We start from the raw sequence: 17,069 nt of genomic DNA, 5'->3' as shown, positions 1-17,069 counted from the left end.
AACATTTTGCATACTGGAAAACAAAGACACAGAGTTCTGCTCATTTAGGGTGTCAGACTTGATTTCAGTGAAGCTAAATTAAACTGTAGAAAGTTATATAGATGGCTTACTTGAATTTCAGAAACAAACAAACAATCAATTGCTCTGATTCCATTATGAAAACACCCCTCTTGCTTCTAAACAGGCCCATTTTGATACAAATAATGCCACAAATGGCAAATGTGGATGATGTAGCAAGGATAAATTTCTGTCTTTACCATTCTTCCTGCCAAATTCTGAGTGACATTAATCTCTAGTTACCTTTGCCTGGTAACTATCAAATGTCCTGGTTATTCCACTTGTTTGTGCTTGGCTGTAAAAATGGGACACTGAAGCCTTTGCCCTATGGACTAGCAAGCACATACATGCAAAACAAGGGAGGCAATTACAGTTGTGCTATAGCTGCATTTCCAATGAATTCCTAGAACATTTGTAACTGATTCTGTGAGAGGCAACCAAAGGCTTTTGGAAACAAAAAATTATAGACCAGTTTAACAATCCATTTAGCAGTAGAGTGAGTAGTTTAATTGCATGTGAATTCTCCAATTCAAATGTAAATTAACATATAGATAGCATATTTTAGAGACACAGATGCAAGTGATTTGCTTGTTCCTTTCTGTTTGTATCACAGTTAAATATAACACAAGTTTAACAAAATAAAGGATGTCCCTGGCTAAGAAACTAAATGTTGATGGACCCAAAATTCCTGCAAATGAATGTATCTAGTAAAAATAAAATCAAAACACATAAAAAAATAAAGCAACTGAAACCTACCAATACTTTGCCTGAGAAATATCAGAAACATCATAAAATAAGCTTGGAATTATTGGTTTCCCATCTGCCAGGCAGAAGCACAGTGCAGATCTGGAAGGTGTATGAGTTGTTGATGGAACTTGACATGATCTCAAAGTTTCAGAGTTATGTCCCATAAAATAAAGCTAAGAGAATTAAATTAAATAATATTATATAAACAATATTATAATTTAATATTAAATAATATTAAATAAAATTTAATAGTGATCTTCCACTAGCAATGAAACTAAAAAACTAAGTGCCTGCAGCTACCTCAATTTCCTTAGAGCTCATGGATACGCTGTATGAAAACTGGCTCCTATAAAAAAGTCACAGTTTTTCCTTATTTTTTTTCATTTCTTTGCTCTGAAAATATTTGAAGACATTAAGACATACATCAACTTATGTAATAAAATAATTTATAAGGAAACATCAAAAAATATAAGCTATTTTAGCCCACTTACTATTGAAACATATTGGGTGGGGTTTTTTTAACTTTTGGACAGAATACTTAGGTGGAAATTTGAGTAAGTTGGGTATTGAACATTTTAATAAAAGGCAAAAAGGATGGTAAATCTGATTAACTTTCTAAAATGTGACTGAATATGGAGCACCATTCAAAATAAAATTATTTATTTTACTTGCCCTGTAAAGTAATTATCATCACAAATAGGTGTCATCTTTACTAGCACAGTAAAGAAGATGACTTTTAAATAGTTCTTTTTTTCCACGTTCTTCTTGCATTTATTTTGAATGACAACTTTGGTAACATGCTTTGTCTGCATCCCCTTTTCCTAATCAACTGGTGATGCCCAGGCACATCTCGATTCTCATTCCATCATTTAAATCTTGAAATGTGCCACCACACATTTACATAGATAGAAATCTGCCAGTTCATGGCTGTGTCCGTAGTAATTCCAAAAGTGCGTGTATTCCTGAGCCCTGTTGGTCTGAGTTTAATGAAATTAAATTTATTTGGCCACACAAATTCTCCCCACCTGCCTCGCTCTCTTTTCTGTATCTGTGCTGCATGAGTACCCAGCTTTGATTTCAGTGCTAGCAGAAATCAGCTTGAAGTATATTAAGTTTCAGATAGATTTATAGGAGGCATATTACAGCAAGTATGGAGTACTACAAGCTAAACACATCTTGATAATCAACTGTCTAAGCTACAGTAAAATCCCAGTTTTTTCTTGACATGGGTAAAATCAACTGAAATGTAGTTACAAACAATACTTTTGAGGTTTAGCATCAGCTCTGATTCAGAACAGACTCTAGTTTAGATGGTGATTTACCATCTGTTTCAGAGTCACCTCTTCTCTGGGTTTACCTGAAATTCATTTAGGTGGTGAACAGCCTGGGAGCAGGCTGCTGCTTTGGACAGGCACAAAGGAGTAATGCTCTTCCATTCCAGAAACAGTATCCAGCAACTTTGAACTTCGGTGAAGAATTTCTGTACCTGTTTCTTTATTTTTTTTTTCTGAGCTGCAGGAAGAAATGAAAGCAACCTCACCCAAAAGATTTTGCTGCTGACTTTGCAACAGCTGTTTCATAATATAGACACATGCTCATAGAAGGTAACCTCTCATAGTAAAATCCTTATTGATAAAAGCAACAGAACGTGAGCCCCAGTCCTTATTATTCAATGGTTGGGTGCATAAGGAGCATATATTTGCTCTATAATAAATGTGTTAGTCTTGCAAATATATCTTAAATGAAAAAAAGTTACTTAAAAACACAAAGAAGAAAACACATCAGAAAAGGACTGTGATCAACCTTATTTTTATTATTTCAGTGAAAAACAAAGAGCATATGACCTATCATTGAGCTCATTATACTCTCAAGTCACATATTCAGGAACAGACATGGAGATGATAAATTTTTTCACCTCAGATGAGCAGCTATATCCTCCCAACAGATAAAGAGCCAAATTTTGGACAACAGCCCAAGCTTCTGTTGAATAAGTGAAACAAAGTCTGCTCCCTCAAAGTTTTAAAAAAAGGATCCTCTCTTGTAGCGAATAGAGAAACTAACCAAGGATGATGTTTAAGCTGGGAGAACCTTCTCAGGATTAACATTTATTGAGGTTATCATTATTTTAGCAGAAAAGAATAAGTACAAATAGTCACTGTAAAAGAACATTGCACAAAATCTTTCTTAATGAGATGTGTTCTTGTTGTTTCTGTTCTGTAAAGTGTTTTTAATCTCCAAAGTTGACTATCTGGCATATTTCATAATAGCAATTTATTTAAATTGGCCACACAAGTACATACAATACACTGTTATTTGCAGAACTATCTGTTTTTGCAAATTGCTGCTATTGCATTTAGGATTGATTTATAGACATAGGGAGAGTGCCAAAACAGATTTTGTACTACTCTGCTGATTTCAGAGCTACTCAAGTTTAACTGGAGCATTCATAAACAGAAACAAATTATGTAGTTGGAAAATTTTACTTCTTTTAGACAAGAAAATGCTTAAAAACTCAAAATTTTTTTGTATTTGAAAAGGTATTTGTGAAGGAATAAAATTTTATGCTGAACAAAAAAACTACAGAACAAGAAAATTAGAAATATGACACAAGTAACAAAAGCCAACAAATAATCTTAAGTGCAAAACACTGTATCATTTACTTCACAATATGCAAGTTGAACTAGTGGAGCAATTGAACTAATGGAGCAATTGATGTATGTGAAAAGAGCTCACTTTCAGGACAGGTGTGAAACACATTTCAAGATAAGAAAATAAGCCTTAGAGAGCTATTGCTTGTTTCTATTATTTGTCACCAGACTTCTCACTATGAAAATTCCCATTCATGCTTTGAAAAGGAAAATATTCTGAATGCAGGCAGTGCAATTTGATTTGCTTTTGTGTCCTCCTCCTCAAGAGTAGGTTGGCAAGCCAGTTTTTGTTCAAATGCATTCAAATCTCTCTGGTGAGCTTGGGCAAGCATGTCAGAAAGTGGCTGTGAATTTCCCAATAAACACAGCTTGGGAATAGTCAGGAAACAATTCAGTTAGAGCATTTTCTACCTGCAATAGCAAAGGCACAGTGAGTATAGACTGAGCTCAGGCTAGGTGAAGAGTACAACTAACAGGATCTGGCTGCTACTAACAGGATCCACTGGAGCCCCACTAATGTCATTGAGTTTTGAAATTACTTCAGTAAAGGTAATTCTAACTCGTCAGTAAAAGAGACTAGTTTGCAGCCTGTATCTCTTGAAGCTGTTAATGTTGCTTTAAAGCTGTTACAAATTATGCAAGTCAAACTGTCTTTCACCTGTATGATAGCACAGCAATAACACCCTCCTTATCTGCTGCACCATGGTTTGTTTAATATGCAGTTAGGCAGAACCAGCTTTTGAACCCCATAATGTCAACAGATGCACACTCCTTTCTCACAAGGAAGTGAATGAATAAATGGAAAATTCAATTTAACTTCTTACTAAAATACCAATTAACTGTTATCGCTTGTTTCGTTTTTAAAGACTTATAGGTGGGGAGGGGGAAATAAAAAGTTTTAAATATCTGCCACAGGGTGGAGAGTTTATCAATGAACTTTCTTAGAGATAGCTGCTTAGTCACTGTCACATGGAGCCATCAGGGCTAGTAGGGACAAACATAATTTCAAGCACTTTCCACCCAGGACTAGTGGCAACAGACATGAGATTCTGCATGGCTCCCATTCCTTCAAAACACTGTGCATGAGATCAGAGTGGTCTTCAGGAAAGAAAACACTTTTGCTTTCAAAAAAACCTACTGGAGTGGCAGTAGTTTTCTGGGCAAAAATGAGTGACTTGGTAGAATGCAAATGAAGCAGTGAAGACACCTCATGGAAGTATATAAATGAATGCATGTGCCTCTTTTGTGGCCAATTGTTCTCCATATTCAATGTCTGGAAAACTATTTTCATGACATCAGGTAGCATCTAAAAAAAAAAAATTAGCAATTAATTGAATGTATTTTCAGAATAAAAAGAAAGATAAACAACTTTAGTAGATGCTTTGGAATTACCTATATATATATAAAAGTTGAAAGTTGGCTTGGAGGGATTTTTAGATTTTCTCTGATTTTTATACATAATTATAAGACAATAAAAATTACAGGTGTTGTTTTACAAGGTGCTACAGAGACCTTCTTTCGGTACCCACTTGTCAGCAAAACACAAATAACTGTATAAAGCACTGAACTGACTTTTCAGAATATTTTCTCAACTGCCTTCCACAGTAGAAATGAAAAGTTGGCAGAACTCTTCAGTTGTAATAAAACTGAACGACCCCAGCACAGTAAAAGTGATCCTTTGGTCAGTAAGGGTTATCCTAGTATTTTCTGAGTCATATGCAAAAGTAGGTCCTTGAGTTCTTGCTTAGAAAGAGGAAACTTAGAAGAAATATTTTTGTCTTCTATTTCTGATTTATTGTTGACCCAAGTTAGACCCAAGTTAGCCATTGAAAAAGGCTGAATACTGAGGAAAGAGTTCTCCTTCATTTCACATACAGAATATAAAGGGAAGAATAGATTATGAGCATCTTGAAAGTAAAGAGGTTTGAAAAGATTGGGAAAATTCCAGCAGTCTACATAACTGCGTCTGTAAACTGTGGTTTTGCTTTCAGTAGACTTTTGCAACAGCAAGCATGATTCTTTATAAATTTAGAGTCATACATTCACCAAAAACTTAAAATAATACATATAAAAAGCTTGACATTTTTAATTTCATTTTTCCCCACAATATATTAACAACCACTCAGCAGCATCAAATAGAAAAATTACATAGAGGCGTTACCATCATAGTACATTTAATAAGCAAGCTATTACAACAGAAGAGAAGATGAACTTTTTCTTTCCCAGCTGCATCTTGCCCCAAATCTTTGCCTTAAAAATGACTACAGCCTAAGAAGGTCCCTAAACTTACCTGTTTTGGACCACCGATACTTGAATGCTGGAACAGAGTGAAGACACTTTCATTATATAGAGTCACTACAGTTCTTTTTATTTTCATCTAGTCCAAAACAAATAACTACTATATATCCCTTCACATTTTATATGCCACTTTATTATAAAGAATCAAAATGGACCCTCAATGTCTTTAGAAAGTCTGTAGATTAATACTAACTGTAGTGGGGTTTAAATCGTCTTTATGAATAAGGACATTATCTAATGTGTGTAGGGTTAAATGGAGTTCATATTCAATAAGTAAAAGAACAGTCAGGTACTTATAAGGTCTTAACTAATGAGCAAATCTACTTTAAAAAATGTAACTTTCAAAGCTCATGAGTTTATGAGATTTTAATTAAAGCGATCTGCTCTTAATTTAACATGTACCCTAGATACCCAGGTAATGAATTCAGCAGATTTGAGGATGTGGGGTGGATTTTTTAATTTTTCACTATTATTCTAAGGCTATTTGCATTGTAGTACTAAATCTGCTTCACATGGACAGTGTTTTTAAGAGAAAGAGAGCTAGATTTATCTAGTTGCTCAAGGCATGGGTTCAATTTTCCCTCTTCTGCTGTGCCTGTAATAAAATTCCTGATTAGAAACATTTTTAGAGCACTATGCTTGGTTGAAGTTTGATTATTTGAAAATTCTTTTAAAAATTAAGAAACAAGGGAAGGGTGGCCTTTTAATGAAAAAATAGGATTTATGTTTTAGGTGTGACAAAAACCCTTTTTGTATGTTGAGCAAAGTAAGTAGAACTCAAAATTTGCAACTTGACTAGAGTTTAAAGAATGTTGACTATATAAGTATTCCAACGGGAAATTCTGGGTGCCTACCTTTATCAGACTCCATCTCAACAGAAGAGTGTAACTGTAATTAAAAAAAAGGTATTACCTTCTCTTTAAGCTGTGTTCCCACTCTCATGTTTATTATTTCAACTTTTCCTCATGTTAAAGATTTGATTTATCATGTGTAAAAATATGTAAATATGCCCTTGAGGGTATGGCAAGAATTTCCTATGAACATAGGGATAATGGCCCAGAGGATTTGTACAAAAACACTTCACCAAAACAGAGGTTATGATAAAATGCCTATCACAATTCAAAGTGCCTTAAAGTACCCTCTTATTTTACTTGAGATTATATATCCAGATGATAATGGTTTCCTACTTTGCCCAGTGTATCATTGGATCCCTTTTGTATATTCTTCTGCAGTCTAAGCATTTCACCCTCAGACTGTTTCTCCTTGAATTCTGTTTAAGTTTTCCCTTTACCCTCAACCAGTTACCCCTTAAGTAAAAGTCATGAAGTTAATAATTTCCTCCTAAAATCCAGAGTCTACTCACTGGAAAAATGGCACACTCTTTTGGAATTCAAGATTCCTGGTCACATCTTTGGTTCATGAGGTTTTACAGCTTCAGTATGGTAATAACCAAGATGCTGCAGAAGACAGGAAAGAAGGAAAATAGTATGTATTTGTTTTCTCTTTTGGTTTTTGATTAGAGTTGATTTTGGTAGCAATGTTACTCCCTCTAGATGTAGATATTTGCGGTAGATTGAAATTCTTAGAAAAACAACCTGTCATGCCATTCTTTTTGATGCTGTTTTTCTCAGAAATGTAGATAAAATGAGTTTCATAAAGAGTATACCAATGATTTTTTTCTCCATGGCAAAATCCCAGGAACTAACTGTCATACTCAGAGCTGTGACAATATGTCACATTTGGAACACCAACGTTAAAGGAAAGAATAAGTATAGGCAAAGATATTTACCTTAATCAAAACTATTTGCCTTAATCATTCCCCACAGGTTTATGCTAGGTAGTCTCCTATGTCTAGGGGACAATGGGATCAAAAACTAACAGATATTTGGATCCAATGAACAACTATGCAAAAGACATAACACCTCAGACACCTTAGATGTCCCTTCAAAGTCCCTGACAATACATTATTTCAGAGACCTTTCAAGTCTTACTCTCTGTATCTTTCTGAACACATTCTTCCTTATTAAAATTTGTAAGAAATTATCATAATTCACTTTCACAATATGCAGTAATTTTGGTCAAGAGATTTGTGGCACATGAATGTTTTTCAATTTCTTCTAGGTTTAGAGCTGGAGGGAAGGGGAAAAGGCTTCTAATCTAATATTACTGAGTGGCTCTCAGCAATACTAGCAAAGGAAAAAACTCATCAGTAGCAACAGGAAATTACATTTTAAAAGTCTTTCTTTTTTTCAAGCAGACAACTGAGCCTCAAGTGGTGATCTTTAACACCCACTGTCTAGGCAGTAATTCTCTGTTACTCACATAGGCATTTTCAGAAGATAGCAACCTGGCGTTAAAACTCCTGTGCAAATACCCCAGGAGCAACCAAATTTCTCTCACTTGTTCAGCTCACCAGCTCCACTGTATATACATGTTCATTAGCTATGAAGAGATTAATCTTTGATTACCAAAAAAGATCAATCTATTCTTGGTCATATAGGAACAATGGACTTGGTTTGTAGAGAGACTGAATTAGTAGCTGTATGAATATATACTTTCCTGGTTGATTCAGGATGTATTACTCAGCAGCTGCTTCTTGTATTAGAAATTTGAAATTTTTCAATATTTAACATCTCATGAAAATCTCTAAGTGAGAAAAAAAATAAAGTATGAGGAATGTCACACAATTTACTATAATTGGTACCTTTATCCTTGTGACTAACAGATATTTTTTATAACAGCTATAACCATTTTTTACTGTATCATTAAAGTTTCAAACAAAAGAAGTTCAGAGAACACTAACATTAGAAAGAGGAATAGGAAAACACCCAGGTTTTAATTCATTTTATGTCCCATCAGCTCTTCCATTTACACATCCACTGTTGGAGTGTGGTCCGGAAACGTTTCAATGAGTTTGTAATGCTGATGGTTTTCTGTGACACATGGTGAGTTCTTTAATCCTATCTCTAAATTAACCTTGTTTGAATGGTGTGATTAATCAATTGACACCATTATCCTTAAGACAAATACTTCAGGCAAACTTCCACTAACATTTCTCTTTTCATTAATACCTAATTCAGAATAATTGTTTTCACATCTTCTCATTATTAGTCAGGCTTTATCTCCATTCATATCTGACAAGAGGACAGGAGGACCAGAGATAGAACAAGTATTGACATATCCTCCAAGAATAAAACAGATTAATTATCTTTTTTTTAATATAACTTCACTGTTTTTCTTCTTCATTTGCTACAGTGTAATGGGAGACCACTGAACTTACCAAAATAGTCTTAAATCTTTTTATTATAAGATTGCATAAGTTTAAAATTCATAAGTATACGAGTTTAGGTTATTGTCTACCTATACACTAATATTGTTACTGATATTCATTTTCAGCTGCTCTTATAAAAGCCAATCTGTACAGACTGCCAGGGCTCTTCTAGTACATTTAAATACCAATTAGAGATTATCACATCTTCTATAATTTTTTTTATGTGTAGAGCTTCTTTAGTGTCATTAGTGTTAGTAAATGCACTGGCCACTGCCTTCTCTAACTGCCAGACTGCTGCTTGACAATATAGTCATTTTCTATGGCATCTGGTTGTGTATCTAAATGAAATTAAAGCAGAAAACCTACATTAATATTTTTTTTTTCTGCACAGTTATTTTTATTTTTTTTGTTCCCCATCCTCCAGTTCAGACAATGTTTCTGACCTGAAAGATTCAAAAGAGAGGGGTAGAGTGGGATTAGAAGAAATATGCTAAAATATGGAATTCAACATTATAAATTAGTGTATGTTAACCTGGATATAAAAGATTAAGGATGATGAGTGACTACTAATAATCCCTTTTTAAAAGTATATCAGAATGGCAAAATACAAAGGTCACAGGCAGATATCTACACATGTTAGAGAGATAAGAAAAAGGGAGACATCAATAACTTTTATTATAAATACATAATAAATAATAGTGTTAGTTCAATCACTGAATACTTGCAAATACTGCTGTTTGTTCTATATGTTTGTATTTCTTAAAATTTCAATGTAATGCAATATGTATCTAGCAGCAAATACCCACACATTAACTTGTTAGTCAGAAATCTATTTATACCTTCAAAAAGCACTCTGAGACATCACCTCTGACAGCAACTGTAAATCATTTTATGCTAATATTGGTTTACACAGTTGTGCTGTATTTAACTCAGCATATAATAGCTTTCCAAACATATACACAGTATTTTTTCTTCAAGTCATTCATAACATACCAGACATGGGTACCTGGGACCTATACACAGAAAGGTTCAAGATACAGAAATAAATTTTTAAAGGTGTTCCAGGTTTTCAAGATGAAATGACCTGGTTTGAACTAAATAAAAATGATATCAATCATAAAAAATCTCCTATCTCCATGAATAATATCAACAAGTACAATTTTGTTTCCTATTCCTTAGCTAGAGTATATACTTTATGACAAGATATCATATTTTTCAGTTTTGTCTCTGAGGTTTCTTGGGTCATATTGCTATCTGGAATAAAATCACAGAATCATAGAATGGTTTGGTTTGAAAAGGACATCAAAGATCATGTCATTCCAACTTCCCTGCCATGGGCAGAAACATCTTCCACTAGAGCAGGTTTCTCAAAGCCCCATCTAACCCGGCCTTGAACACTTCCAAGGATGTGGATCCAAGGATCCACTTCTCTAGGCAACGTGTTCCAGTATCTCACCACCCTCACAGTAAATAATTTCCTCCTAATATTGAATATAAATCTGCCCTCTTTTAGTTTAAAGCCATTCCCCCTTTTTCTATCACTGCATGAACTTGCAAGTAATCTCTCTCCAGCTTTCTTGTAGGTCCCCTTTAGGTGTTGGAAGGTGCTCTAACATCCCCCCAGAGCCTTCTCTTCTCCAGGCTAAACAAACCACGCTCTCTCAGCCTGTTTTCTTAGGAGAGATGCTCCAGCCCTTGTGGCCTCCTCTGGACTCGCTCTAACAAGTCCAAGTCCTTCTTTTGTTTTGGGGGCCCAGAACCAGGCATAATACTCCAGGTGGGGTCTCACTAGAGAGGTGGAGAATCCCCTCCCTCGACCAGCTGCCCTCACTGCTTTTGATGCAGTCCAGGATACAGTTGGCTTTCTGGGCTGTGAGCACACACTGCTGGGTCATCTTGAGCTTCTTGTCCACCAACAGCCCCACCAAGGGGGGAGTCTTTCTCCTCAGGGCTCCCCTCAATCCATTCTCTGCCTAGCCTGTATTTTTGTTTGACAGCTCACTTGACTCCAATGCAACCAGTCTAACTAATGCACCCTGACAGATTAATGATTTCTTTTTAGATGTGTTTTGTCAGATGTCTTTTATTTCTTCTTTTACTAACTTTTAAGGAAAAATTAGTAGGCATAATCATCCTTTCAATAAGCAGTGTAGGCTTGATCTTCTCATCTTGTTTTCAGACGACCACTATGCAATATTTAGGCTTAATAAACCTCTCTTTCTATTTCACATCCATTCCTGGTGAAGTATAGCAATCTTCAGTTCACAAAGTCTTTCTAAATTCCCAATGTACAAAAAACCCCAAATCAAACAAAACCCCACTCCACCATTTCAGCTTTTCTAGAAACAAGTGCTGTTAATTTACTTGATTGATATTTCAAGGATTATGATATATCCAAGTATAAGTTGCTTTTATTTTCTTTTGGAACCTCTAATGAATACTATCTGTGGCCTAATGCATATAGCAAACCTGAGGTAGAGCACACTGGAAGGATTTGATGAAACTTTATTGGAAACATTGCATGACATATGAATACAAAGGAAGTAATATTTCTATACCTCAGATGATTATGCAGCTTACCAGATTCCAAAACTCAGAACCTTCTCTTACTGATAAGGTATTTTTAACTCTTTTTTTTTTTTTGGTGAACTAGACATTGCATACAGTAAAAAATAAATATTTGTAAGTTAACTTCCTTTTAGTTGGGAGCTGGCTCTTTTGATTATTTTTCCACCTTTTTTAGTATTTGGATATGTTGACCATTTGCAATGTAAATCTTACTCAGAAGATCTCAACCTATGGGAAGTTACCTAAACAAGATGTAAAAAAATGAACCTTTTAGTAGGAGAAGTTAACTGTGCTAAGCTGTAATTGGCAGCAACCGTGTGATTTTGGCTGTGAAGCCCACTCCACATTTCAATAAATCAGCTATACATCTCTTCTTGTTAACTCATCCTGAAAAGTTCCTTCACATGAAGAGCTGCATTGATTTAAAGCACTTTGAAAAGGACCAGAGGTGGTAGCAGATTCTAGCAACAGGGACAGCATTCTTGTAACAACTAACTGACAAATCAATATACTATCTGAAAGTATTAATTAGTGAGAGATCTTTTTTTTAATTGTCCACAAAACAATGAAAATAAGACAGCAAAGACTTTTTGAGCTAATTCCTACATTCATAACTTTCACTTTGTTACCTGAAATAGTTTTGTTTTATCTACACAAACTCATTGGTATGTTGCTTTCTATAAGTAGCACTCACAGACTAGAATTATTTGTTAGAACTTCAGTGAATCAAAAAAAAACCAAACTAGAAGACTGAGAAATAAAACAAAGAATTCATTTATTTTCTATAGGAGAAACTAAATATAATTTCTCCTCAATGTCTCATTGAAGCTAAATCTCTTCATGTGAAGAGTGAATACAAAACAACAGCAAACAAGAAAAAGTGTTCCTGGTACATCTGTGTTGTATTTTCAGAGGTAAATGTGATTTCAAATTCATTGGAGAGAGAAGTCCTGTGGGAAGGGTGTAAGTTCATTCACAATTGGAGAAAGGGAAAAAAGAGTCAGTATTTTTACCCAGGTTATTTAGAAGTGGAACACAGGCACATTGAATGTATACATGCTTTTGTTTGTTTGTAAAATCTACCAACTGCACCGACATAAGTAAGATGTAGCAAAACAAATTATGATGCCACTTTTATTGAAGTGCCATAAGACAGGGAAATCCTGTCATTTTCATGCTATTCACCCACAGATTTTTGGTCATCTGCATGGCTACTGAGTTTCATTACAGAAATATGAATTTTACAAGCAAGAACATTCACCACGCTATGGTTGTGTAATGCAGGCATGAATAGCACACTGGTTGTCTCAGTTTAATGAGACTGAAGTGTTTTGTTAAGGAGGGTGAGTTATGATTAAGACCAAGCTCCTCCCTCCGAGCAATTGTAAATCCGAAATTAAGAGGCTCCAATTGAGGAAGTATGGAGAAAGAAAAAATAACAGTCCTTTATTAAAGAATATATGTATATTGGCAGAGCAACAAAAGAACACAAAAACAACCAAACAATAATCCTGTACCAAAAAATCCCCTTCAAAAAGAAAACAGTTCGGCACTTTCCGCCTTTTGATGCAATTCTAACTAGGACCAGAAAGAGGTGCTGTTGGATCACTGGAGGAGCAGAGCGTGCAGTTGCTCTGTGGTGGTGGGCAGGTCTGTTGGGCTCTGGCGGTCACAGCGTGGGGCCCTGGTACGTGGGAGAAACTGAAAGGGAGATCTGCCCCCCCCCACCGAGGAGGGGAAGGGGAAAAGGGGAAAAAAGGGTTCCTCCCACGAAACTCACTCTGTGTGCAGCTGGCTGTGGCTGGGAATTCCCCCTTTTCGTTGATGGACACATGCCGCTGCCAACACGGGAGCAGAGGAGGGAGAGGGCGACCTCTTCCTGAAAAAGTTCCTCTGAAGGTGGGTCAAAGCTCTCCGATGATGTCCGAACAGGTCGGGGCTGGGGGCAGAACAGGGTGCAGGAAGATGAAGGCAAACTGGAGCCAGAAAAATGCCAGATGACCAGGCTGAAAATATAACGACCTCAGAGCCTTTCCACCCACACCCCTCCCTCTGCATCAGGGCAGAAGAGAAGTGCCTGCCCTTTCCCGAGGAGATGGAAAAAACAACTCACCCCCCCACACACCCCCAGTCTTCTGACAGCCATCAGTCTGGAATGCAGGCCTGGTAGTTAGTTCTTTTGTGTGTGTCGATTACCCTGGGCAAACCCCTTCCCCCTCCCTTGTTCAACATCTTTCTTTTACAGTGATGCAGGGGAAAGAAAAATTCCCCCCTTGTTTTTTTAGAAAGAGCAAACCTATGACACTACTGTATGACCAGAATACCTGGTAGCCATGCTGCACAGTGGAGGCAACGCAGGAAGACACTCAACACTGATGCTTACGATGTGTCCCGCAGTTCCAGTTAATCCAACTGGAGATGGATATGGCTAGCCAAAAAGATTGAGTGAAAAGTAAACATTAATAGTGTTTCAAAGGCTGAAACAAACCCACAGAAGGGTCTTAACAGACAGGATAAAAATCCTGGTAGAGAAGCTCTGTTGTCTCAGCTAAGGCAACACTATACATTCTCTTTCAGACATCTCAATCTCAAATGAACTCAACTTTTAGCTGATAATGCTAAAACCCCAGCTTCTATTTAGCTCTTATCTCTCTGCTGAAATCTAAAAAGAAAAAAAAAATCAGTGCAAATACGCTGAAAGAATAAAAGTGTAAGCTAAAAAAATTAGTTAGTGAATTGCTATTCTCAAGTATTTTCCACTATAGCAATTCATAACCAAAGGTGAAATTTCCTAGAGCAAAATTTTCAAGCAAACCTGAGTGACTTCACCTTTTGAACACTTGAGCTGCTTTTTAAATTAGAACTTGTAACCTTCAGCATTTCAAGTTTTCAGAAAATCTTAAAGTCATCTTGAACAAAAGCTTAATTTGGATAAATGTATCCTTGAAAAATGTCTTCTGTTTCAGGTGAAGATGTCTCTACCGTATTCCCAATCTTAATGCTGTCATAGTAATCTTAAAAAGAACTTCTATAGAAGACATTGTCTAAGTATAAGCACTTTCTCTAAAAACAGGGATGAGACTGTAGTTTTAATGAAGCAAATAGAGATTTTATCACTGTAGTAAAGATCAGAATTTTACAAAAAAATCTACCTTGTCAAAACTTACACAATCTTCTTTAAATAAATCCCACTTTTCCTCTCCCATGTTTGCTAGAATTTCTATTATAGAAGGTTCTTGGGGATGCCTTCATGCTTCATAACAAACATAAAGATCAATAAATTCATGTGGATAATTTTCATATATAGAGGTAAATTCAGAGGGAGTGATGGAGTAAGTGCCTAGAGACATATATCAGGTGTTAGAATTATAGTTCCACAATTTTCCACAATTTTATCCTCTGTTGAACAAGAAGAAAGAACAGTTTGTCCAAGACTTTTTAGGAAATGTTACATAATTTTAAGGCTATTGTGTGTGAACCTTTGGTAATAGGTTAAATTTTCCCACTTAACTTTCAAAGATAAAAGAAATATTTACACTGAAAGACATTCTGTCCCTGAATAATGTGGCCTCTTTCAGCTAAATTTCTTGGGTTTAACCCTTGGTTAAAAGGATGATTGAGACTGTAAGGAACCTCATCAGGTCACCCACTTCCTGCTCAGGGCACATTAATTTACAGGAGTTCAGCTTGTGCTTATATCTCTACATTTATGGGCTACTCAGCACACCATACCAAGTCCATTCTACACTTCTAACCTGAAATCCTGAAATAATTTTCTCAAAACACAGGTGTGCAGTTATATTTGAAAAAGGAATCAAAATTAAAATACTTCATAGTTTTCCTCATTCAAAAAATTGTATTACTGGTATTTGCATATTATAAATCATTTATTAGAATACATTTGGATTAATCACTTTGCTACTTGAATTTTAAAAGAGTTTTTTTTCTGTTGTGATACACTTTCTTCCATGGGATGAGATACCAGATTTATCTGGTATGGTACTGTAAAACCCAGAGGGCTTTTCTCTACTCTCAATACAGTTATATGGGCCAAAAGCCCATTATACCTGGCAAGGTAAAGCAGTTTTGTTGCCAAGTAGTTGGTATATTTTACTGTATTTAAAAATATGAGCAAATAAATATGGATGGTGTCATGAAGTCATCTACATAAACAGAAAATAATCAATGTGACTACCACATGAGTGAGAGTTACTGTTTGTTTTGGCACAGGAAAAACTTGTTTACATAATCATTTGTGGGGAAGGGGAAAGTCCTGAAGCTTCACAAAATCTGCTCCACTGTATCCCAGTCTTTCCTGTGAAAACCACGCTTTTGCAGCATTCATATTCTTAAGCAAGTTTCAATACATGGGATATTATTTTTTTTCCTTTGAGAACTATCTGTGAAGGAGATTCATTTGTAATACCTGACAGTGAAAAACTAGCCCTCAAATATATGACATCATTTACCTGCAAGACATTCCTCTCTTGGAGACAGACTGATACTCTATATGACAGTTTTCCAAATAAATCTCATTCCATTCTGTCTTGTAATTGTTGCATTTCTCAGTGCTGTCTATTAAGACTTGCTAAAAAAAAGTCAATTATTTTCAGCAGGAGCCATGCTGTGTTCTGATTAAAAAGGAAACTGTGGAGGAATTAATGATTTCGAGGCAATAAAATAAAAAATCCTGCTCATGCTCTATTGCGCTAATCTTACTTTTTAAGACATAATTCAGATAATTAGTCTGTTACTGGTTCAATTCAGAACAACCACTGTTGTATCTTTGATATTAAAATCAAATATGTTTTTAATAAATGATTGCATTTCAAAGCTTGAGTAGTGACAGGAGTTCTATTAGCAATAGCAAATAATTGGATAGTGATAAATGGAAGTGTAGTAAAAACTCTGGGCAAAATTGCCCCTCTTCACACAGCGAACACCACTCAACTTGTGAATCACTAAAGTGCTGTGCTTAAGTCAATCAATGCCCATGATTTGTATTCTCCATATAGCTTTCAATACACACGCATTTTATACACTTTTAGCTTATCTACCTCACTAAATTGTGACCATCTCTGCAGTCAACCAAACAAGAACAAAAGTATAGTGATGCAGAGGTACTGCAACATCTATAAAGAATATTCAGGGTTTGCTGGAGATCAGGATTATTTTCTAGACACTTCAGCAAATTTTTGGTAGGGTTCTTGTTTTTGAAACTTAAAATAAAATGTCATTTTCCTATTTTTTTAACATTCTCACCAATTTCTAGAAAAGTGAAAGTTCTAACAAAGAGGGAAACACTTTTAAAAGCATATATTTTAAAACTAAGTGTAACCACCATATAAAAACTGCAAAACTATCCACAGAGAAGTTGAAATAATTGTTACTCTGTGTTGGGTACAGGTAGGAGCTCAAACAGAAGCACCACAGATTCCTGCAAGAAAAGCTAACCAAACAAGCAGGTTTGTGTGAACATA

The sequence above is a fragment of the Neopelma chrysocephalum genome, unplaced genomic scaffold (genome assembly GCF_003984885.1).
Source record: "Neopelma chrysocephalum unplaced genomic scaffold, ASM398488v2 Primary Assembly neopelma1_108, whole genome shotgun sequence".
NCBI lineage: Eukaryota > Metazoa > Chordata > Aves > Passeriformes > Pipridae > Neopelma > Neopelma chrysocephalum.
The sequence above is the reverse complement of the archived record's forward strand: the minus strand, read 5'-3'. Positions refer to the sequence as shown.